The sequence below is a fragment of the Nelumbo nucifera genome, chromosome 1 (assembly GCF_055504915.1).
Source record: "Nelumbo nucifera cultivar China Antique chromosome 1, China Antique-T2T, whole genome shotgun sequence".
Taxonomy (NCBI): Eukaryota; Viridiplantae; Streptophyta; class Magnoliopsida; order Proteales; family Nelumbonaceae; genus Nelumbo; species Nelumbo nucifera.
The window spans coordinates 39,305,658-39,331,857 of record NC_142649.1 but is presented as its reverse complement, the minus strand read 5'-3'; the positions used below and the strand labels follow the sequence as shown (position 1 = coordinate 39,331,857).

Genomic DNA, 26,200 nt, shown 5'->3' with positions numbered 1-26,200 from the left:
ATTAATTAACATCAACATCCAATAAAAATATGCACAAGAATCAATGAATACTTGAATTAAAAAGCAAGAAAATAAATTAACTATAGAACCTCACAATGACACAATCGAACCTCCCCCCTTGAACCAGAAAAAGAAGCTTAGCTACTCATGATCTGCGCAATCTCCATGCCTTTCTTCTCCATAGCCGAACTGCTTTCTTGAGCTTCTTGGCCTCTTGATGATCTCTTGGATCTTGGAATGAGTGATACTAGAGCTGGTTTGCCCCCCTCTTTATATAGCCAAAGGAGAGGGCTGTTTTCCAACTCCTTCTAGGAGATCATCTTATCTTTAGGGAGTCTTGATCTTCTTTGAACTAATCCTATCCTATCTCTTATCTAATCCCCAACCTTCTTATCCTTATAGGATTACATTCAAAGTTTAGATCTAATAAGACTCTCTCCCTCTTGGGAGATTACATTCGAATTAGGACTCTAGACTCTTGCATCCGAGTTGGGCTTCTCTGCTACTTGGGCTGCTTCCAGGTTCTTCTACGAGTTGGGCTTCAACTGTTAAATGGGCCTGGCTGCGAATTTGCTCCGACTTCGGGCCCGGTTTCGTACTCGATGCGGGCCGAATCAGTCAAAACCCAAAACAGTAAAGCTGTGGGCCTTTTTCTTCTTTCTAATGCTTCTTGAATTGCCCAATTCGGAGTTCGGAACTGTGAGTTAGGCCCAGATCACTGACTGTCGCCGAAACTGTGCAAAATCACCCGAATTGGCCTATTTCCTTCCAATTGCCTTGTTTATTGCCCTGAATCGAAATACAAGAGTAATGAGTGCATTTAAGTGCTAAAGTAGTGTAAAAAGGATGAAATTAAGGGGACAAAATAAGGTTCTTCTAAGTCTCATCAGCCATGTTGGAAATTAATTCCCTGGCCACTTCGGGTGTGTTGTCCACTAAAGCTCCTCCACTGGCTACATCTACCATACTTCTATCCATGGGCTGGAGCCCTTCATAGAAGTACCGGATTAACAATTGTTCGGGTATTTGGTGGTGTGGACAGCTAGCAACAAGTTGTTTAAACCTTTCCCAATATTCATATAGTGTCTCACCACCAAACTGCCGAACTCCACATATTTCTTTTCTTATATTTGTAGCCTGGGATGCAGGAAAATATTTATCTAAAAGTAGACTATTCATCTCATCCCATGTGCATATTGAACCGAGAGGAAGAATATACAACCAATTATTTGCTTTATCTCTTAAATTAAATTGAAAGGCTATGAGTTTTACCTGGTCTTCGGTCATACCTTGGGGCTTCATGCTCAAACAGACAACATGGAATTCCTTTAGATGGTTATGAGGGTCCTCACTTGGAAAACCATGAAATGTAGGCAATAATTGAATCAAACACGATTTGAGTTCAAAGGTTACCTCAAGAGTGGGATACGTTATGCATAAGGGCTGTTGGTTCATAATCGGTGCAGCCAACTCCCTTAATGTCCTCTCTCTGTCAGCCATTCTTTCTTCTTATTCGAAGATGGGTAGATCACAAGCAGGTAAATCACAATCTGAGTTCACCCTTTTAGGTGAACGATCCTTCCTTTGTTTCGCCTCCTTCCTTATACGACGGGTGGTCCTCTCAATTTCGGGGTTGTACTCGAGTTCACCTCGTTGAGAAGCACGAGTCATAAAACAAGAAGGTTAACAAAAAGAAGGTAATAGCTAAGAAACTAAAATTGCTCCCCGGCAATGGCGCCAAAATTTTGACGGGTTGTCGAAGCCCTCAAAATTAGTACTAGTCCCACAATAAAATAATTGCAGTAAAAAGTGGTACTAGGTCGAATCCCACAGGTAGCAAATCAATAATCTCTTAGCCGAATGGATAAAGTAACTGAGTGGGAGAATTAAATGCTGAAATTAAGAGAACAGAAAGTAAATAGCAACTTAAACAAACAAGAGAAATCAGTGTTACCAAATTCTGGTTCAGGGGTTCGGGTGAGCCAATTGTCCATCGATCATAGGTATCTCTGGTAATCTTGAAATTCAAGCATTTAACCTTAGATATATTAAAATGGACCCACAAGATGTGGAGAAAACAATATAATATCGTTTTGGAAAAAATCAAGATGAGTAAGACCTTTAACTTCCTTTTACCCACTTAATAGAAATAACTGATTGTTCATCATTTTCCCTTGGTCATTTAGTTTGGTAAATGTAAGAAACAATTCAAGAGAGACTTTCAACTGAAGAGAACAATTTTATGGGGATTTGATCATAACACCCCTTCTTAACTTCAGTCCATATGACTTGCATTTTTTATGTACTATTAAACTTCTGCACTATAGAAATTTTCATAAATTAATGCAGATCATTCATATTATGCTTTTAACTAAACCATGATTTTCATAACTAGGGAGAAAGAAAATTATAGATGTGCAGTTTACATACTTCAGTTGATTTATTGCATCAGAAAGCGCAGATCTGCCAAGTACCATAAGATTATCCGATATGCCAAATGCAAGATTTGATCGAGATACTAAGACAACATCAAAAAGTTGAGGTAGCCAGAAGAACATGAGCCAACCTGCATTGCATTTTGTGATCAAGAAATTGGAGTCAAAAAATTATATTCCTAATTACGGAACAAATGCAAAGAAAATATTATTTGGCAAATGACGTGAGAATTCTTCTCAATTTCATGCATTTCAAGTAGTGATTGTAAGTGAATGTTCCAACCATGAGTCCTAGCCATCCAACAACACGTGCAGTCCCCAGAAAAGATGCTTCCAAGTGGAAGCACTCAGTCTAGTAGTAGAACATGATTTGTTGAGAGGTTTGGAATGGTAATATGGGCTAAGAAAAGATGCTTCAAAAGAACTTGATCCTTCGTAAGGATCAACTGGACGACTTGAGTATAGCTCCAACCAATCTTTTCACAAAAGATTGAAATCAAGATCCAATCTTGATTGCTCCCAAGAACTGGAGATCGAACTGAAGGAATGGCAAAAGCAGGAAGGTGGCGGCAGGAGAGAATTCGCAGTATGCAGGAAATCTCTTAATCTCTCTTTCTTCAAAGAGAAGAATGCTATGGATGTTGTTGTGTAGTAGGCTGCCGCCCCCTTCCCCTTTTATAATCTCAAAAGGGATCACCTCCTAATCAGATTAGGAGCTGCTAATCCAAATCATATTTGGGTTAGAAGTCCCTTAGTGATAAGGGATAACCCTTATCTTATCTGCAGATAAGATCAGCTGTCTCCTAATCTAATTAGGAGGTTTCTAGATCTAAATCCCATTTAGATCTTGGACTCTCTGAGTGGATAGGGTCTAAGCCCAATCCTTTCAGCTGACCCTCTTTAGAATTCGCCCCCTTTAAATGACTGATCAAATCAGCCCAGTTCGAAATGGGCTTAAGGCCCATTTAAGGTTATGTACTCAAAAGGCTTCCAAATTGCTGCCCAGTTGGGCTTCCTTGTATGGCGTGGGACCCAAGCATTGATCTACACATCAGCCACATGGGTTCGGCCCAGCCTTTGTTACAAGGCCTGGCCGAATACACTGTTAATGACAGTGCACCCCCTGAAACCCATCAAATGGGCTCTATGGGCCCAACACTTACACTAAGTGGTCTCTGGGCCAAGCCACCTTGTAACACCCAGGGACTGTGGGCAGATGCAAGATTAGCCCATCAGGTATTATCCTCAATGGTCTTACACTTAACCTCTCAGCCCATAATGATCATACACTGCCCGACAAGAGAGGACCTCTCCCTCGGCTGCAAGGAACAGTGTTGCACTCTCCACTTATATGGATCCCGGGAATTAAAACCTTCTTGCAAACAATTTAGAAACCATACATATATACTTTTATATCTTATATAAAATATATTTTGCAAAACAAATCTCAACGGTTGAAATCGGCTGCCGGCAGTCTTGGTTTCCATCAGTGAGAGTGCATCCCCGATCATTACCTTTGTCCGACAAAGGGGCTGATCCTGTCACTATGATTACCCACTCAGATGAATTCTCGGACTGTCCCAACATACCCAGGTTTTGACCCCCGCTAAGGATCTCACTGATTGGTACATCAAAGACAGCCCAATCCGACAACTAGTGTAGTATCATAATCGAGTCTAGGGGTCGGGTGTAACTTTCCAGTTTTGCCCATCAATCTCCAAGGTCCAGGGCAATACTGGAAATCTGGTCCAGTTCAAAGATTCAATTAATCCTACACTGTATGTGCCTAGGGTCTCACCCTGGCAGCTGAGACAGGCCACCCCAACCGACTTGGTGGCACCACAGTGTCAGCCTTGTCAGAATAGGTCTCCCCAGACCGACCCACTGGCTGTGAACATTCTAAACTAACACGAGTCTCATTAAGTGTCCAGTTTAAGGGTATTACACAGAAACATACCAAGGGAACATGAATCAAATATGTATCTTTATTCATTTACAATAAACTCATAAAGTACATCATTCTGATTGAAGCTAAGGGCATACAAAACTGTCTAACAGCTCCCACTTGCACTTAGGTCCAATCAGGTACTAGCCGGAGTCCCATGCTTTCCACGTGTTTCTCAAACACTTTCTGTGATAGTGGCTTTGTCAATGGGTCTGCTACATTTTCCGCTGACGCTACCTTCTGAATCAGGACGTCCCTTCTACCAACAATCTCCCGCAGTACGTGGTACTTCCTCTCGATGTGCTTCGACTTCGAGTGGGCTCGTGGCTCCTTAGCCTGAGCAATGGCTCCATTGTTGTCACACAACAATGGGATGGGTGATGTGCTGGACGGAACAACTCCCAACTCGTGAACGAACTTCTTCATCCACACAGCTTCTTTGGCAGCCTCACTTGCGGCAATGTATTCGGCCTCGGTCGTGGAGTCTGCAGTGGACCCCTGTTTGCTGCTTTTCCAGCAAACAGCACACGATCCTATCGGGAAAACATATCCAGATGTAGACTTTCTATCATCTGGGTCTGACTGGAAATCGGCATCTGTAAACCCCTGGATCTGTAGTGAGCTACCGTCGAATACTAGACAAAACTCTTTTGTCCTTCGAAGGTACTTAAGTATGTTTTTCACAGCAGTCCAATGCTCCTGCCCTGGGTTGGCCTGAAATCTGCTTACTACACTCTCTGCCTGAGCTATGTCAGGACGAGTGCACAGCATGGCATACATGATGCTCCCGACGGCTGAGGCATAAGGAACGTCTTTCATGCCATCTATCTCCTCAGAAGTCTTAGGAGACATCTTCTTAGAGAGAGTGACTCCGTGCCTGAAAGGAACATTTCCTTTCTTGGAGTTTTCCATGCTGTATCTTTTGACTATTTTGTCAATGTAAGCAGATTGGGATAATCCTATTATCCGCTTCGATCTATCTCTATAGAGTCGAAGACCCAGTATATAGGAGGCTTCTCCAAGATCTTTCATGGAGAATTGCTGCGAAAGCCATACTTTCACCGTAGTTCACATTCCCACACCATTCCCAATGAGTAGAATGTCATCTACATACAGAACCAAGAAGGTAACCTTATCTCCATTGTACTTCCTGTAGACACAGGGTTCATCCGGATTCTGCTCGAAGTCAAACGATTTGACAGCAGAGTTAAAACGGATGTTCCAACTTCTAGAAGCTTGCTTAAGCCCATAAATGGATCTGTTAAGTTTACATACCATGTTTTCCTGACCTGCAGCAATGAAGCCTTGCGGCTGCTGCATATAGATATCTTCAGTAAGATCTCCATTCAGGAATGCAGTTTTGACATCCATCTGCCAAATCTCATAATCATGGTATGCTGCTACAGCTAGCAGGATCCTAATGGATTTAAGCATGGCCACAGGCGAAAAGGTTTCCTCATAATCGATGCCCTCTTTCTGAGTGTACCCTTTCGCCACCAGACGAGCCTTGAAGGTCTCAACTTTACCATTGGGGCCTTTCTTCCTCTTGTAAATCCATTTGCAACCGATTGCCTTTACCCCGGAGGGCGGATCTACTAGAGTCCAAACTCCATTGATCTCCATTGAGTCCATCTCTGCTCTCATGGCCTCCACCCACTTCTGGGAATCTATGTCCAACATAGCTTCCGCATAAGTCACGGGATCCTCCTCACTACTCAAGGTTTCCACTAGGTAACTATCCTGGTCATAACCATAACGGACTGGTGGCCTGGATGCCCGAGTGGATCTTCTAAGTTGGTCACTACCTGGAACTTGTGGGACATCTCCCACTACTCCTGAGCTCTCCTCATCAAGAACAACTTCCTGACGATGGGTGTCCAGGATATAGTCGGTTTCCAAGAATTGCGCATTTCGACTGCAGAACACTTTCTGCTCACTTGGGTCATAGAAAAGGTAACCTACAGAGCCTTTTGGGTAGCCTACAAATAGGCAACGGCTGGTCTTAGATTCCAACTTGTTTGCACTCGTTCTTTTAACGTGTGCTGGACAACCCCAAATCTTCAAGTGTCTGACACTTGGTTTCTTTCCGGTCCAAAGTTCATATGGAGTATTCGGAACCGATTTGGTTGGAACCCGATTCAGCACGTAAATCGCAGTCTCTAATGCGTAACCCCAAAAGGATGTGGGTAACTCTGAGTGTATGAGAAGCGACCGGACCATATCTAATAAGGTCCTATTCCTCCTCTCTGAAAAACCGTTAAGTTGTGGTGTAGCAGGAGGAGCTAATTGTGATACTATCCCATTGTCCTTTAAGTAGTCCCTGAATTCGTCAGAGAGATATTCGCCACCTCGATCGGATCGAAGGGCTTTAATTTCTCTCCCTAACTGTTTCTCGACCTCTTGTCTAAACTCTTTGAACTTTTCAAAGGATTCAGAATTGTGTCTCATTAGGTACACGTAACCATATCGTTAAAAATCATCTGTGAAGGTGATGAAATACACGTGTTGATTTCGTGTCCTAACACTCAGGGGACCACATACATCAGTATGTATTAGGTCAAGTGTGCCTGTACATCTTTCAGGCTTACCGTCAAATGGCCGTTTCGTCATCTTGCCTTGTAGGCAAGGCTCACAGGTGGGAAGATCTTCTACAGCTAGAAAATCCAAAGGACCATCCTTTACCAACCTTGTGATTCGTTCAACACCGATGTGGCCAAGTCGGTAATGCCACAAACACGTGGGATTAACTGTATCACGGGCTCTCTTCTTGGGGTTTTCAACCGACGTAGTTTCGGTTATGTTAGTTTCTAGAGAAGGATGTAGAACATAGAGACCGTTCTCCAATTCCCCGTATGCGATGAATCTGTTATTTCTTTTAATAGTAATCGTATTACTAAAGAAGACAGAATAACCATCTGCACACAGTTTTGAAACAGAAATCAAATTTCTTCTTAAATTTTGTACATAAAGACAATCTTTTAGTACAATTTTTCCTTCTCTAAAATATAATTCCACGGTTCCTATGGCCGCGGCTGCAACAGTTGCAGTTGTCCCCAAGTAGAGTGTGACTTCTCCTTCACTCAGCCTTCTGCTTACCTTGAACCCCTGCAGTGAGTTACACACAAGAGTTGAAGCCCCGGAGTCAATACACCAGGACGCAGAAGCTACCAATAAATTGGTTTCAATAACACAAGTTTCGAAGTTACCTTTCTTGGATTCCAGGTAGGCAGGACAATTCCTTTTCCAGTGGCCGGTCTTCTTGCAAAAATGACAGGCATCTGATGCCTTGTCCTTCCTCTGTTTCTTGGGTTTGGCAGCCTTTATCTGGGGCTTTCTCTTTGCCTTCCTTTTCTTGCCTGATTTGCCAGTTTCAACAAGCATGGCAATGGGCTCATCCTTTTTAATCAATTCTTCGGCCCTCTGCAACATATTGCTGAGTTCCTGCAAGCTGACGTTCAGCTTGTTCATGTTGTAGTTCATGATGAATGGATTAAAGGATGGAGGCAGAGAGTTGAGAATAGCATCGATCTGAGTCACCAGATCCAGCCCGGATCCAAGAGCCTCTAGTTCGTTGATATAGCCCATCATCCGAAGACAATGGTCGTGAACTTGTTGGCCCTTGGTCATCTACGCGGTCATGAACTGTTTCAAGATCTTCTGCCGAGTAGAACGATTCTGCTCTTCGTACATTGTCCTAAGACTGTCCAATACGTCTTTAGCAAGTTCGATCTGATCAAACTGCCTCTGAATTGGATTGTCCAAGGAGACAATGATATAGCAGCGGGCAAGGGAGTTTCTCTCCTCCCATTCTTGGTATTCTCCTCTTCGGGCCTCAGAAGCCCTATCTCCCGGACGGTCCTGGGCAGGATTCTTGGCTACCTTGTCCAATCTCTTAGAGGTCAACACCAACATAAGGTTCCTGTACCAGTCAGCATAGTTTGGGCCTTTCAACTTGTTATCATCAAGTAGCTTTGCAAATGATCCGTTTGCCATTTTCTGATAAAAGAGCAAACATCAGTCCACGACCTAATTTGATTCATGTTCATTTCATAGATATGGAATTTAATCTACGATCCATTTCCATTTATTCATCTCTGAGATTTCCCTCCTTTCTCAGTGACAGAGACTACGGGTTGTCTCTGGAAATGTGGGAAATCACATAGGGTGCATGAGGCCAACTGTTTCAGCTGCATAACCCCACCACCTTTCTGTGAAGGATCATATCCACTCATCATATGAGTTTTCCCTTTGGCCTCTGTCAGACAAGGTTCAGAGCCATTTTCAGGTAAACCTTTCTGTCCAGTGAGTGCTTACCCATCATGTTCGTGAACGCCAAGGTACCGTGAGAGAGTTCCCATTTTCTAGTGAAGCCCCTCCCACATCGGTCTATGATGCCCCTATCATCTTATGAAACACTTAGACAAGCCCAACAGCAAATGGATAGCCCATTTTCTGGTGCATTTCCTCATTACTGAGGGACCCATCCTTGTGCTAATGATGGAAGGCCTTTAGAGAGTTCATCATATGAATCTCCCTATCACATGCACTCATATCATCTGGAGGGAACTGATAATTACGCCCTAGTTTTATCTTTAGGTTAAACCAAAGTGGCTCCCACTAACTTTCATAAAGCCAGATTTTGGTGGGCCTAAATCGGCTAGGGTTCCGCATGAGGCCTCATGATGAGGTGTGGGGCCCACCACTGAGGGAGGTCATCCAATGACGTAAAGGGACACCATGGCAATGATGTGCATTCAGCCATGGTGTGCGAAAGAGCCACTGTCGATTGAGCATGGGCCAAGTACTTATGGCCCATGTACGTAGCACATCACACATCCATACATCACATGCAGGGATAAATTGATCCAATCAATTAATTATCTGTAAAGCCCATTTGAAGCCCATTTTAAATCCATAATATTAACCATTAACATTATCTAGGTATATGGGCCGAACGGTTCAACCCATATAGCTTTAAGGGTTAAGTGGGCTTTTAGCAGTTTTAACTATTTAAAACTGGGCCTGTACAGGTTGGGCCGAATTAACCATTTAATTAAACATCAATCCTCAGGCCCATTAGTGGGAAAATTAGGGCTGACTTTCAGCCTTGATTAAACCCTAGATTTGGTCCAAACAGTTTGAACCAATCTTGGTTCGAATGGGTCTAGGGTTTGATTTCTAATTAAATCTTTAATTCAAGAAAATAATCTGAAATTAATTACTGATAAAAGAAAAACAACAATCAGTCAAACAGGGCTGTTCGTACAATCCATCCTGCAAAACAGAGGTTAGATCACAGAATGCAGTTTCGTAAACTACAAATCGCAGATAGCGATTCTCCCATCTGCGAAATCTTCTTCTCTGCGTTTTCTCCCTTTCTGCGCCGCCATCTTCGATCCAAAATAAAATAAAATAGAAATCCTATTTCTATTAATTATTACATCAGATCGAATGCCTATACATTGAGTCTAAAAAAAAAAAAAAAAATATTTACAGACCAAATGTAATAAATAAATCAAGAAACTGCAAATCTTGCAGGTTCCCTACGCAAACCAAGATCTCGATCTCCTCTTGTACGAACAACCCATAAATCAAGAAAATCATAAAGAACAATTCTAAATAATAATCAGATTTATAAAATTAATTTCAGATTATTCGCCCATTAATTTTGGGAACAAAATTTCCCAAAACCCATATCTGCGCAAATCGGGTAGAACACCTTCTGCCCATTTGCGCAGGTTCAGATCTGAAACAAATTGGTTCAAGATTTGAACCATGGCTCTGATACCACTGAAGGGATGAGAGATCCATCCTATGGACGCCCAAAGATTGCGGAATAAGGGGCGAATTTCAAAAATTTTATCTCTCCCTTCAACTAGGAATCGTATTCCCCATTTAGAAAATCATATTTTCAAGGATCAATCTTGAACCATAAACTGAACCAGATCTGAACCAAAAGAAGTGGGAGAGGATTATACCTGATACGGAGAAATACTATCTCCCAATGGAGGTGTTCACGCCCAAGGAAGGATCCAAAATCTGCTCCCACTGAAGATGGCGTAGTGCAGGGTGGAGCAGAATCAGCAACGTTCTTCAAAAGAACTTGATCCTTCGTAAGGATCAACTGGACGACTTGAGTACAGTTCCAACCAATCTTTTCACAAAAGATTGAAATCAAGATCCAATCTTGATTGCTCCCAAGAACTGGAGATCGAACTGAAGGAATGGCAAAAGCAGGAAGGTGGCGGCAGGAGAGAATTCGCAGTATGCAGGAAATCTCTTAATCTCTCTTTCTTCAAAGAGAAGAATGCTATGGATGTTGTTGTGTAGTAGGCTGCCGCCCCCTTCCCCTTTTATAATCTCAAAAGGGATCACCTCCTAATCAGATTAGGAGCTGCTAATCCAAATCATATTTGGGTTAGAAGTCCCTTAGTGATAAGGGATAACCCTTATCTTATCTGCAGATAAGATCAGTTGTCTCCTAATCTAATTAGGAGGTTTCCAGATCTAAATCCCATTTAGATCTTGGACTCTCTGAGTGGATAGGGTCTAAGCCCAATCCTTTCAGCTGACCCTCTTTAGAATTCGCCCCCTTTAAATGACTGATCAAATCAGCCCAGTTCGAAATGGGCTTAAGGCCCATTTAAGGTTATGTACTCAAAAGGCTTCCAAATTGCTGCCCAGTTGGGCTTCCTTGTATGGCGTGGGACCCAAGCATTGATCTACACATCAGCCACATGGGTTCGGCCCAGCCTTTGTTACAAGGCCTGGCCGAATACACTGTTAATGACAGTGCACCCCCTGAAACCCATCAAATGGGCTCTATGGGCCCAACACTTACACTAAGTGGTCCCTGGGCCAAGCCACCTTGTAACACCCAGGGACTGTGGGCAGATGCAAGATTAGCCCATCAGGTATTATCCTCAATGGTCTTACACTTAACCTCTCAGCCCATAATGATCATACACTGCCCGACAAGAGAGGACCTCTCCCTCGGCTGCAAGGAACAGTGTTGCACTCTCCACTTATATGGATCCCGGGAATTAAAACCTTCTTGCAAACAATTTAGAAACCATACATATATACTTTTATATCTTATATAAAATATATTTTGCAAAACAAATCTCAACGGTTGAAATCGGCTGCCAGCAGTCTTGGTTTCCATCAGTGAGAGTGCATCCCCGATCATTACCTTTGTCCGACAAAGGGGCTGATCCTGTCACTATGATTACCCACTCAGATGAATTCTCGGACTGTCCCAACATACCCAGGTTTTGACCCCCGCTAAGGATCTCACTGATTGGTACATCAAAGACAGGCCAATCCGACACCTAGTGTAGTATCATAATCGAGTCTAGGGGTCGGGTGTAACTTTCCAGTTTTGCCCATCAATCTCCAAGGTCCAGGGCAATACTGGAAATCTGGTCCAGTTCAAAGATTCAATTAATCCTACACTGTATGTGCCTAGGGTCTCACCCTGGCAGCTGAGACAGGCCACCCCAACCGACTTGGTGGCACCACAGTGTCAGCCTTGTCAGGATAGGTCTCCCCAGACCGACCCACTGGCTGTGAACATTCTAAACTAACACGAGTCTCATTAAGTGTCCAGTTTAAGGGTATTACACAGAAACATACCAAGGGAACATGAATCAAATATGTATCTTTATTCATTTACAATAAACTCATAAAGTACATCATTCTGATTGAAGCTAAGGGCATACAAAACTGTCTAACAGAGAAATCCAATTTTTGGGGAAAACAGAACCAATCAGGTGACCGGTTCCTGGTTTTTCTGGTCCGGTCCGGTTTTGAAAACCATGCGTTTAAGAAAAAGTACCCATGATTACGAAGATAAACTAACAGAAAATTCTTGCCAAATGTATGAGAGATAGAGAAAGATCTAAAGCATATTTTGACCTTAAGCAAGCCTGCCAGTGGTGAAGAAGCATATTCAGAGAACATGTAGAGTGATGAGTCCAACTCAATAATCCATAGCTTAAACAGATGATCTTAAGCATATATTGAAATCAATTTTATTGGTATAAAGTCCGTCTATTCAAAAACAATTTGACAGGTTGGATGCTTACAATCTGATTTAGTTGTTTTTAGCATTGGTGGATAACCTAGGGAGGGACTACTAGATGGTGATCACCACTCAGCATACCAAATTTACCTACATGCCACTGGTTAGTCATCCTTAGGCTCTATGTACAAGGATGCCAAAGAATTCCTCAAAAACTACCTCAAAATATCGAGTTGCACAAACTATAAAACGCTGATTTCAGAGATTGAAACCACCATGCAACTGAGGAGCCATCTTTAGCTAGATTCTCAGATCTACTGTCCTTTTTTTCTGCTTTTATGGCTCTTTTTTCTCCTTGAAGAGGTGAAACTATGCTTCTTGACTGTAGAGATATCTGCATTTGAAATACCACCATTATGAGATCTTTCTAGGTTAGCAAGACCTGGAAAATTTTTTGGTGCCTACAGAATCCTCCTTAACCAAACCACATGATAAGAGCTGTATGGTTGGAAGTGCAGAGAAAAGAAAAAAAAATTGTAGGTATCTGTAAGTTCTTTAATGCATATCCTCCTAACAAATTCTTGCATATTCCTCCAAGGGCCATTGAAAATCAAGACACTGACTGGAGTATGGTTTTCAAAACCGGACCAGAACGGATGGTCGGACCGGAAAAACTGGGAACCGGTCACCTGACCGATTCTGTTTTCCCCTAAAACCGTTGATTTTGGTCAGCAAACCGTTGAACTGGCCAGTTAACCGTTCAAACGGTTTTGACTGTTTTCCAATTTTTTTTATTTTTTTTGTCAGAATGGACCGGCCATTCGGGTCAAATGGTGAGACCGTTCGAACCAATAATCAGACCCCTGACCAGTTCGTTTTTAAAAACCATGGACTGGAGATCTCCAGTAAAGGCTTCTCTGGTCAAGTGCAGTAGAAATTTTCAAACCAGATCACTCTAAGATAAATGACAACATCAGATTACTGTCTGGGAGGCCATAAACATGGCCAACCATCATACATGTATATGGGGCAAACATGTTAGGGGTGGCATAAATCAGTTGGTGGCTGTCACTTAGGAGCTCACCATCTACTATTGAAGGGATGAGAGATCCATCCGATGGATGCCCAAAGATTGCAGAATAAGGGGCGAATTTCAAAAATTTTATCTCTCCCTTCAACTGGGAATCGTATTCCCTATTTAGAATATCAAATTTTCAATGATCAATCTTGAACCATAAACTGAACCAGATCTGAACCAAAAGGAGTGGGAGAGGATTATACCTGATACGGAGAAATACTATCTCCCAATGGAGGTGTTCACGCCCAAGGAAGGATCCAAAATCTGCTCCCACTGAAGATGGCGCAGTGAAGGAAGGAGCAGAATCAACAATGTTCTTCAAAAGAACTTGACCCTTCGCAGGAATCAACTGGACGGCTTGTGAGTACAGCTCCAATCAATCTTTTCCCAAAAGATTGAAATCAAGATCCAATCTTGATTGCTCCCAAGAACTGGAGATCGAACTGAAGGAATTGCAATGGCAGGAAGGTGGCGGCAGAAGAGAATTCGCAGTACGCAGGAAATCTCTTAATCTCTCTTTCTTAAAGAGAAGAATGCTATTGATGTTATTGTGTTTTTCAAGGCTGCCACCCCCTTCCCCTTTTATAATCTTAAAGGGTTCAGCTCCTAATCAGATTAGGAGTTGCTAATCCAAATCATATTTGGGTTAGAAATCCCTTAGTGATAAGGGATAATCCTTATCTTATCTGCAGACCAGAACAGCTGTCTCCTAATCTAATTAGGAGGTTTCCAGATCTAAATCTTATTTAGATCTTGGACTCTCTGAGTGGATAGGGTCTAAGCCCAATCCTTTTAGCTGACCCACTTCAGAATTCACCCCCTTTAAATGACTGATCAAATCAGCCCAATTCGAAATGGGCTTAAGGCCCATTTAGGTTATGTACTCAAAAAACCTTCCAAATTGCTGCCCAGTTGGGCTTCCTTGTATGGCGTGGGACCCAAGCATTGATCTACACATCAGCCACATGGGTTCAGCCCAGCCTTTGTTACAAGGCCTGGCCGAATGCACTGCTGAAGACAGTGTACCCCCTGAAACCCATCAAATGAGCTCTATGGGCCCAACACTTACACTAAGTGGTCCCTGGGCCAAGCCACCTTGTAACACCCAGGGACTGTGGGCAGATGCAAGATTAGCCCATCAGGCATTATCCTCAATGGTCTTACACTTAACCTCTCAGCCCATATTGATCATACACTGCCCGACAAGAGAGGACCTCTCCCTCGGCTGCAAGGAACAGTGTGGCACTCTCCACTTATATGGATCCCGGGAATTAAAACCTTCTTGCAAACAATTTAGAAACCATATATATATACTTTTATATCTTATATAAAATATATTTTGCAAAACAAATCTCAATGGTTGAAATCGGCTGCCAGCAGTCTTGGTTTCCATCAGTGAGAGTGCATCCCCGATCATTACCTTTGTCCGACAAAGGGGCTGATCCTGTCACTATGATTACCCACTCAGATGAATTCTCGGACTGTCCCAACATACCCAGGTTTTGATCCCCGCTAAGGATCTCACTGATTGGTACATCAAAGATAGCCCAATCCGACACCTAGTGCAGTATCATAATCGAGTCTAGGGGTCGGGTGTAACTTTCCAGTTTTGCCCATCAATCTCCAAGGTCCAGGGCAATATTGGAAATCTGGTCCAGTTCAAAAATTCAATTAATCCTACACTGTATGTGCCTAGGGTCTCACCCTGGCAGCTGAGACAAGCCACCCCAACTGACTTGGTGGCACTACAGTGTCAGCCTTGTCAGGATAGGTCTCCCCAGACCGACCCACTGGCTGTAAACATTCTAAACTAACACGAGTCTCATTAAGTGTCCAGTTTAAGGGTATTACACAGAAACATACCAAGGGAACATGAATCAAATATGTATCTTTATTCATTTACAATAAACTCATAAAGTACATCATTCTGATTGAAGCTAAGGGCATACAAAACTGTCTAACAGCTCCCACTTGCACTTAGGTCCAATCAGGTACTAGCCGGAGTCCTATGCTTTCCACGTGTTTCTCAAACACTTTCTGTGATAGTGGCTTTGTCAATGGGTCTGCTACATTTTCCGCTGACGCTACATTCTGAATCAGGACGTCCCCTCTACCAACAATCTCCCGCAGTACGTGGTACTTCCTCTCGATGTGCTTCGACTTCGAGTGGGCTCGTGGCTCCTTAGCCTGAGTAATGGCACCATTGTTGTCACACAACATGGGATGGGTGATGTGCTGGACGGAACAACTCCTAACTCGTGAACGAACTTCTTCATCCACACAGCTTCTTTGGCAGCCTCACTTGCGGCAATGTATTCGGCTTCGGTCGTGGAGTCTGCAGGGGACCCCTGTTTGCTGCTTTTCTAGCAAACAGCACACGATCCTATCGTGAAAACATATCCAGATGTGGACTTTCTATCATCTGGGTCTGACTGGAAATCGGCATCTATATACCCTTGGATCTGCAGTGAGCTACCGTCGAACACCAGACAAAACTCTTTTGTCCTTCGAAGGTACTTAAGTATGTTTTCCACAGCAGTCCAATGCTCCTGCCCTGGGTTGGCCTGAAATCTGCTTACTACACTCACTGCCTGAGCAATGTCAGGACGAGTGCACAGCATGGCATACATGATGCTCCCTACGGCAGAGGCATAGGAACGTCTTTCATTTCATCAATCTCCTCAGAAGTCTTGGGAGACATCTTCTTGGAGAGAGTGACTCCGTGCCTGAAAGGAACATTTCCTTTCTTGGAGTTTTCCATGCTGTATCTTTTGACTATTTTGTCAATGTAAGCAGATTGGGATAATCCTATTATCCACTTCGATCTATCTCTATAGAGTCGAAGACCCAGTATATAGGAGGCTTCTCCAAGATCTTTCATGGAGATTTGCTGCGAAAGCCATACTTTCACTGTAGTTAACATTCCTACATCATTCCCAATGAGTAGAATGTCATCTACATACAGAACCAAGAAGGAAACCTTATCCCCACTGTACTTCCTGTAGACACAGGGTTCATCCGGATTCTGCTCGAAGTCAAACGATTTGACAGCAGAGTTAAAACGGATGTTCCAACTTCTAGAAGCTTGCTTAAGCCCATAAATGGATCTGTTAAGTTTACATACCATGTTTTCCTGACCTGCAGCAATGAAGCCTTGCGGCTGCTGCATATAGATATCTTCAGTAAGATCTCCATTCAGGAATGCAGTTTTGACATCCATTTGCCAAATCTCATAATCATGGTATGCTGCTACAGCTAGCAGGATCCTAATGGATTTAAGCATGGCCACAGGCGAAAAGGTTTCCTCATAATCGATGCCTTCTTTCTGAGTGTACCCTTTCGCCACTAGACGAGCCTTGAAGGTCTCAATCCTGCCATCGGGGCCCTTCTTCCTCTTGTAAATCCATTTGCAACCGATTGCTTTTACCCCGGAGGGTGGATCTACTAGAGTCCAGACTCCATTGGCCTCCATTGAGTCCATCTCTGCTCTCATGGCCTCCACCCACTTCTGGGAATCTATGTCCAACATAGCTTCCGCGTAAGTCACGGGATCCTCCTCACTACTCAAGGTTTCCACCAGGTAACTATCCTGGTCATAACCATAACGGACTGGTGGCCTGGATGCCCGAGTGGATCTTCTAAGTTGGTCACTACCTGGAACTTGTTGGACATCTCCCACTGCTCCTGAGCTCTCCTCATCAAGAACAACTTCCTGACGATGGGTGTCCAAGATATAGTCGGTTTCCATGAATTGTGCATTTCAACTGCAGACACTTTCTGCTCACTTGGGTCATAGAAAAGGTAACCTATAGAGCCTTTTGGGTAGCCTACAAATAGGCAACGGCTGGTTTTAGATTCCAACTTGTCTGCACTCGTTCTTTTAACGTGTGCTGGACAACCCCAAATCTTCAAGTGTCTGACACTTGGTTTCTTTCCGGTCCAAAGTTCATATGGAGTATTCGGAACCGATTTGGTTGGAACCCGATTCAGCACGTAAATCGCAGTCTCTAATGCGTAAACCCAAAAGGATGTGGGTAACTATGAGTGTATGAGAAGCGACCGGACCATATCTAATAAGGTCCTATTCCTCCTCTCTGAAACACCGTTAAGTTGTGGTGTAGCAGGAGGAGCTAATTGTGATACTATCCCATTGTCCTTTAAGTAGTCCCTGAATTCGTCAGAGAGATATTCGCCACCTCGATCGGATCGAAGGGCTTTAATTTCTCTCCCTAACTGTTTCTCGACCTCTTGTCTAAACTCTTTGAACTTTTCAAAGGATTCAGAATTGTGTCTCATTAGGTACACGTAACCATATCGTGAAAAATCATCTGTGAAGGTGATGAAATACACGTGTTGATTTCGTGTCTTAACACTCAGGGGACCACATACATCAGTATGTATTAGGTCAAGTGTAACTGTACATCTTTCAGGCTTACCGTCAAATGGCCGTTTCGTCATCTTGCCTTGTAGGCAAGGCTCACAGGTGGGAAGATCTTCTACAGCTAGAAAATCCAAAGGACCATCCTTTACCAACCTTGTGATTCGTTCAACACCGATGTGGCCAAGTCGGTAATGCCACAAACACGTGGGATTAACTGTATCACGGGCTCTCTTCTTGGGGTTTTCAACCGACGTAGTTTCGGTTATGTTAGTTTCTAGAGAAGGATGTAGAACATAGAGACCGTTCTCCAATTCCCCGTATGCGATGAATCTGTTATTTCTTTTAATAGTAATCGTATTACTAAAGAAGACAGAATAACCATCTGCACACAGTTTTGAAACAGAAATCAAATTTCTTCTTAAATTTTGTACATAAAGACAATCTTTTAGTACAATTTTTCCTTCTCTAAAATATAATTCCACGGTTCCTATAGCGGCGGCTGCAACAGTTGCAATAGTCCCCAAGTAGAGTGTGACTTCTCCTTCACTCAGCCTTCTGCTTACCTTGAACCCCTACAGTGAGTTACATGCATGAGTTGAAGCCCCGGAGTCAATACACCAGGATGCAGAAGCTACCAACAAATTGGTTTCTATAACACAAGTTTCGAAATTACCTTTCTTGGATTCCAGGTAGGCAGGACAATTCCTTTTCCAGTGGCCGGTCTTCTTGCAAAAATGACAGGCATCTGATGCCTTGTCCTTCCTCTGTTTCTTGGGTTTGGCAGCCTTTTTCTGGGGCTTTCTCTTCGCCTTCCTTTTCTTGCCCGATTTGCTAGTTTCAACAAGCATGGCAATGGGCTCATCCTTTTTAATCAATTCTTCGGCCCTCTGCAACATATTGCTGAGTTCCTGCAAGTTGACGTTCAGCTTGTTCATGTTGTAGTTCATGATGAATGGATTAAAGGATGGAGGCAGAGAGTTGAGAATAGCATCGATCTGAGTTACCAGATCCAGCCCAGATCCAAGAGCCTCTAGTTCATTGATATAGCCCATCATCCGAAGACAATGGTCGTGAACTTGTTGGCCCTTGGACATCTGCGCGGTCATGAACTGTTTCAAGACCTTCTGCCGAGTAGAACGATTCTGCTCTTCGTACATTGTCCTAAGACTATCCAATACGTCCTTAGCAAGTTCGATCTGATCGAACTGCCTCTGAATTGGATTGTCTAAGGAGGCAATGATATAGCAGCGGGCAAGGGAGTTTTTCTCCTCCCATTCGTGGTATTCTCTTCTTCGGGCCTTAGAAGCCCTATCCCCCGGACGATCCGGGGCAGGATTCTTGGCTACCTTGTCCAATTTCTCAGAGGTTAAGACCAACATAAGGTTCCTGTACCAGTCAGCATAGTTTGGGCCTTTCAACTCGTTGTCATCAAGTAGCTTTGCAAATGATCCGTTTGCCATTTTCTGATAAAAGAGCAAACATCAGTCCACGACCTAATTCGATTCATGTTCATTTCATAGATATGGATTTTAATCTACGATCCATTTCCATTTATTCGTCTCTGAGATTTCCCTCCTTTCTTAGTGACGGAGACTACGGGTTGTCTCTGGAAATGTGGGAAATCACATAGGGTGCATGAGGCCAACTGTTTCAGTTGCATAACACCACCACCTTTCTGTGAAGGATCATATCCACTCATCATATGAGTTTTCCCTTTGGCCTCTGTCAGACAATGTTCAGAGCCGTTTTCAGGTAAACCTTTCTGTCCAGTTAGTGCTTCCCATCATATTCGTGAACGCCAAGGTACCGTGAGAGAGTTCCCATTTTCTGGTGAAGCCCCTCCCACATCGGTCTATGACGCCCCTATCATCTTATGAAACACTTAGACAAGCCCAACAGCAAATGGATAGCCCATTTTCTGGTGCGTTTCCTCATTACTGAAGGACCCATCCTCGTGCTAATGATAGAAGGCCTTCAGAGAGTTCATCATATGAATCTCCCTATCACATGCACTCATATTATCTGGAGGGAATAGATAATTACGCCCTAGTTCTATCTTTAGGTCAAACCAAAGTGGCTCCCACTGACTTTCATAAAGCTAGATTTTGGTGGGCCTAAATCGGCTAGGGTTCCGCACGAGACCTCATGATGAGGTGTGGGGCCCACCACTGAGGGAGGTCATCCAATGACCGAAAGGGACACCATGGCAATGATGTGCATTCAGCCATGGTGTGCAAAAGAGCCACTGTCGATTGAGCATGGGCCAAGTACTTATGGCCCATGTACGTAGCACATCACACATCCATACATCACATGCAGGGATAAATTGATTCAATCAATTAATTATCTGTAAAGCCCATTTGAAGCCCATTTTAAATCCATAATACTAACCATTAACATTATCTAGGTATATGGGCCGAATGGTTCAACCCATATAGCTTTAAGGGTTAAGTGGGCTTTTAGCAGTTTTAACTGTTTAAAACTGGGCCTTTACAGGTTGGGCCTTTACAGGTTGGGCCGAATTAACCATTTAATTAAATATCAATCCTTAGGCCCATTAGAGGGAAATTAGGGCTGACTTTCAGCCTTGATTAAACCCTAGATTCGGCCCAAACAGTTTGAACCAATCTTGGTTCGAATGGGTCTAGGGTTTGATCTTTAATTCAAGAAAATAATCTGAAATTAATTACTGATAAAAGAAAAACAACAATCAGTAAATCAGGGCTGTTCGCACAATCCATCCTGCAAAATAGAGGTTAGATCACAGAATGCAGTTTCACAAACTGCAAATCGCAGATAGCGATTCTCCCATCTGCGAAATCTTCTTCTCTGCGAAATCTCCCTTTCTGCGCCGCCATCTTCGATCCAAAATTAAAATAAATAGAAATCCTATTTCTATTAATAATTACATCAGATCGAATACCTATACATTGAGTCAAGAAAATAAAAAAAAATTATTTACAGACCAAATGTAACAAATAAATCAAGAAACTGCAAATCTTGCAGGTTCCCAGCGCAAACCAAGATTTCGATCTCCTCTTGTACGAACAGCCCATAAATCAAGAAAATCATAAAGAACAATTCTAAATAATAATCAGATTTATAAAATTAATTTCAGATTATTCGCCCATTAATTTTGGGAACAAATTTCCCAAAACCCATATCTGCGCAAATTGGGTAGAACAACTTCTGCCCATTTGCGCAGGTTCAGATCTGAAACAAACTGGTTCAAGATTTGAACCTTGGCTCTGATACCACTGAAGGGATGAGAGATCCATCCTATGGACGCCCAAAGATTGCGGAATAAGGGGCGAATTTCAAAAATTTTATCTCTCCCTTCAACTGGGAATCGTATTCCCTATTTAGAAAATCATATTTTCAATGATCAATCTTGAACCATAAACTGAACCAGATCTGAACCAAAAGGAGTGGGAGAGGATTATACCTAATACGGAGAAATACTATCTCCCAATGGAGGTGTTCACGCCCAAGGAAGGATCCAAAATCTGCTCCCACTGAAGATGGCGCAGTGAAGGATGGAGCAGAATCAGCAATGTTCTTCAAAAGAACTTGACCCTTTGCAAGAATCAACTGGACGGCTTGTGAGTACAGCTCCAATCAATCTTTTCCCAAAAGATTGAAATCAAGATCCAATCTTGATTGCTCCCAAGAACTGGAGATCGAACTGAAGGAATTGCAATGGCAGGAAGGTGGCGGCAGAAGAGAATTCGTAGTATGCAGGAAATCTCTTAATCTCTCTTTCTTAAAGAGAAGAATGCTATTGATGTTATTGTGTTTTTCAAGGCTGCCGCCCCCTTCCCCTTTTATAATCTTAAAGGGTTCAGCTCCTAATCAGATTAGGAGTTGCTAATCCAAATCATATTTGGGTTAGAAGTCCCTTAGTGATAAGGGATAATCCTTATCTTATCTGCAGATCAGATCAGCTGTCTCCTAATCTAATTAGGAGGTTTCCAGATCTAAATCTTATTTAGATCTTGGACTCTCTGAGTGGATAGGGTCTAAGCCCAATCCTTTTAGCTGACCCACTTCAGAATTCGCCCCCTTTAAATGACTGATCAAATCAGCCCAGTTCGAAATGGGCTTACGGCCCATTTAGGTTATGTACTCAAAAAACCTTCCAAATTGCTGCCCAGTTGGGCTTCCTTGTATGGCGTGGGACCCAAGCATTGATCTACACATCAGCCACATGGGTTCAGCCCAGCCTTTGTTACAAGGCCTGGCCGAATGCACTGCTGAAGACAGTGTACCCCCTGAAACCCATCAAATGAGCTCTATGGGCCCAACACTTACACTAAGTGGTCCCTGGGCCAAGCCACCTTGTAACACCCAGGGACTGTGGGTAGATGCAAGATTAGCCCATCAGGCATTATCCTCAATGGTCTTACACTTAACCTCTTAGCCCATAATGATCATACACTGCCCGACAAGAGAGGACCTCTCCCTCGGCTGCAAGGAACAGTGTTGCACTCTCCACTTATATGGATCCCGGGAATTAAAACTTTCTTGCAAACAATTTAGAAACCATATATATATATACTTTTATATCTTATATAAAATATATTTTGCAAAACAAATCTCAACGGTTGAAACCGGCTGCCGGCAGTCTTGGTTTCCATCAGTGAGAGTGCATCCCCGATCATTACCTTTGTCCGACAAAGGGGCTGATCCTGTCACTATGATCACCCACTCAGATGAATTCTCGGACTGTCCCAACATACCCAGGTTTTGACCCCCGCTAAGGATCTCACTGATTGGTACATCAAAGATATCCCAATCCGACACCTAGTGCAGTATCATAATCGAGTCTAGGGGTCGGGTGTAACTTTCCAGTTTTGCCCATCAATCTCCAAGGTCCAAGGCAATATTGGAAATCTGGTCCAGTTCAAAAATTCAATTAATCCTACACTGTATGTGCCTAGAGTCTCACCCTGGCAGCTGAGACAAGCCACCCCAACCGAGTTGGTGGCACTACAGTGTCAGCCTTGTCAGGATAGGTCTCCCCAGACCGACCCACTGGCTGTGAACATTCTAAACTAACACGAGTCTCATTAAGTGTCCAATTTAAGGGTATTACACAGAAACATACCAAGGGAATATGAATCAAATATGTATCTTTATTCATTTACAATAAACTCATAAAGTACATCATTCTAATTGAAGCTAAGGGCATACAAAACTGTCTAACAACTATATATTTTTTTCAGGAAAATTTACCATCTTCAGAGACAAACTAATGTGATAAATCAAATTCATCTTGTTCTAAGGTGGAATGGGAGACCTCCAATGAGGAACTATCAAACGGTGGTTCCAAATCCTGTGCATGTACATCCACATATTGCTGGAAGATTCGCTTACAGTCTAGTCATTGGGTGCCTCCATACTCACGTATCCAGAGGACCAGGAAATTCAGAGAAATTTGAATACCTCTCAACCCGTACAGCCTCAGCGATCATTGCATCAATCACAACATCTGCCATGGCTGAGCTCAGAGATGCTTTCAGCCCTAGAATTAGCCATGGTAATAGAGAGAGTACAGTTGCAATGATCAAGTATGGGAGTCGTTTCCTTCCTCTTATAGGGATGCAGTCTTATAATATCCTGCATGAAAATACAACAGCAAGAGCTTGAGCTGGAGAGAGGAGAGAGGAGAGATATTGGATGCTATACCCCATCATGGTTACTACTAAAAAATTTTTATTAATTAATTTCTCAACTTCAGTAAATAGCAGACATGATGACAGGCATGTTAACTATGCTTCTTTTAAACAATTATAGTGTAAACAGTAGTTAGAAAATCGTCATATTCATATATATTTCGATTATTCAAAAATACCCATCCCTAATATCCAAATGATTGGATTGCACAAGGAAATGCAATGAAGTTCCAGGATGCACATATTATAAATTTCATATCCAGAGAGAGATTATGTTTCGACCTATTTGGGTTTAACAAATATAGATCCCTTGACAGCATATTGTTATCTTTGCAATTTATGTACCTTGAGTAAAGCCTACATGATAGCATTTGGTACTCAATAGAACAAACAAATCAACAATTATGACATCAATAAATTAATTATTTTTCTCTTTGCACCAATGATGACAATCATCAGATTGAATGTGTTACCTTCCAAACATCATTGGAATGGTAGTAGCACTAATCATAAATCCAGATTTATTGATGATTTTGCACCATATTTTATCAAATTCTTTAACAGCATAGCTATCTAAAGGCCAGAAGTAATGAACCTGCATGGATGCATATTGATAATCATTTTCAACTTATTGGTATTTGATGAGGGCGGATTTGGCCCTTCAATGACATTGTGACACCTGACACCTCATGCCAAATAAGTACAGTCTCTTGACAACTAGGCAGCTCGCCACAGGCAGCTTGTCATCATGCAATACTTCATAGGCAGCTTGCCACTAGGCAGCTCGCCATCGTGCAGTACTTCATAGGCAGCTCGCCACTAGGTAGCTCTCCATCATGCAGCACTCACAGGCAGCTCGCCACTAGGCAGCTCGCTACCATGCAACACACAGGCAACTCGCCACTAGGCAGCTCGCCATCTTGTAGCCTGGCACCTTAGAACAACAAGGTGACACCCGGGACCACTTTGGCAACAACTTGCCTTGCTAAGTTGATGGTGTCCCACTAGGCGTAGCCTAACACAGATGCGGCCTAGCACAGGCGGGACCTGGCAGCCTGGCCCTGGCACGAGCTGGCAGCCTGGCCCTGGCACGAGCTGGCAGCCTGGCCCTAGCGCGACTTGGCCCTTGCACGAGCTGGCAGCTTGGCCCTGGCGCAACCTGACCTTGGCACGAGCTGGCAGCCTAGCCCAGGCACCGACCTGGCAGCCTAACACAGGCGCCAACCTGACAACCCCGAGGAGCTCACCACCGTACCCCGCATTTTACGGGATTGTGACTTGTAACAGCTATATTAGGTCACCCACTCCCCGACTTAGGCGGAAATGGGCAACCTTACCAATTGGTGGCTTTATCCCCACCTAACACGAAAGCAGGTCCCATCACAGCGGGAATCCAGAAACTGCTCCACCTAACCCACGAGGACTCCAGTATATAAAGACCTCACTCCCCAGGGGAAAAGGGAGGCGAAAAAGGATGGGTAACCTCTGCTCTCTAGCTCTCTCATTCTTCAATATCATCCTCAGCTCTCCACTAAGTGCTAACTTAGGCATCGGAGTGACTTCGTCGGGTTAGCCACCCTGGGTCCTCTGACATTTGGTTCCTTGCAGGCCTCTAAAAGAGCAACAAAGCACATCAAGGTAGCCCACCAAGCAGTTCACCACGAGGTAGTTCACCACGAGGTATCTCACCCCCAGGCAGCTCATCAAGCTAGCTCACCATCAGGCAGCTCATCAAGGTAGCTCACCACCAGGCAGCTCATCAAGGTAGCTCACCTCCAAGTAGCTCATCAAGGTAGTTCACCATGAGGCAGTTCGCCACCAGGTAGCTCACCACCAGGCAGCTCGCCACTAGGCAGTTCGCCACCAAGTAGCTCACCACCAGGCAGCTCGGCACCAGGCAGTTTGCCACTAGGTAGCTCACCACCAGGCAGCTCAGCACCAGGCAGTTCGCCACTAGGTAGCTCGCCACCAAGCAGCTCGCCACTAGGGATCTCCACTTCATCCTTTGAGTCACAGGCCACCTGGGAGCAGACGAGATAACGAGGTACTTAGCCAAAAAAATGACACATCACGAAAAAATGATACGTGACCGGAAATCGTTACATCATTTGGCGCTGTTTGTGGGAAATGCTACAAAATCTAAGTTCTCATTCTACAAAAAGCTAAGTTCTTATCTTACAAAAAGCTAAGTCCTCTTCTCCCAGAAAGCTAAGTCCTCACCTTTTTAGAAATTGAAGCTCTCGCTTCATAGCCCTAAGGCGCCCACCTGATGGCCTAGCGCGGCCTGGCGCGGCCTGGCAGCCAGCACGACCTGGCACGGGCGCTGACCTGGCGGCCTGGCCCAGGCGCGAACTGATGGACTGATAAAAGACTTCCTCACCCCTGGAAGACCAAAGGCCAAGCTAACAATTGACCTCGGGCATGGAACATCAGCAATCTAAGGCGATACTACCTCTGATTACGAACTGAAAAGGCACCAGCCTCAGAAACAAGTAAGCAAGCTCTAGCTCGCAGTCTACTATGAGAGTACTAACTTAGCCATCGGAGGGACCTCACCGAGTTAGCCACCCTGGGTCCTCTGACATTTAGTTCCTTGCAGGTCTCTAAAGAGCAATGAAGCTCATCGATCCAGCTCGGTACCTGGTCAGCCCAACGCCTCACAG

General features: G+C 43.6%; 1 pseudogene; it reads right to left on the bottom strand.

Moving 5' to 3' along the window:
- Positions 1–2,308: 2,308 nt before the first annotated feature.
- On the bottom strand, positions 2,309–25,042 carry LOC148803139 (putative folate-biopterin transporter 4; annotated as a pseudogene).
- Between the last annotated feature and the right edge of the window lie 1,158 nt (positions 25,043–26,200).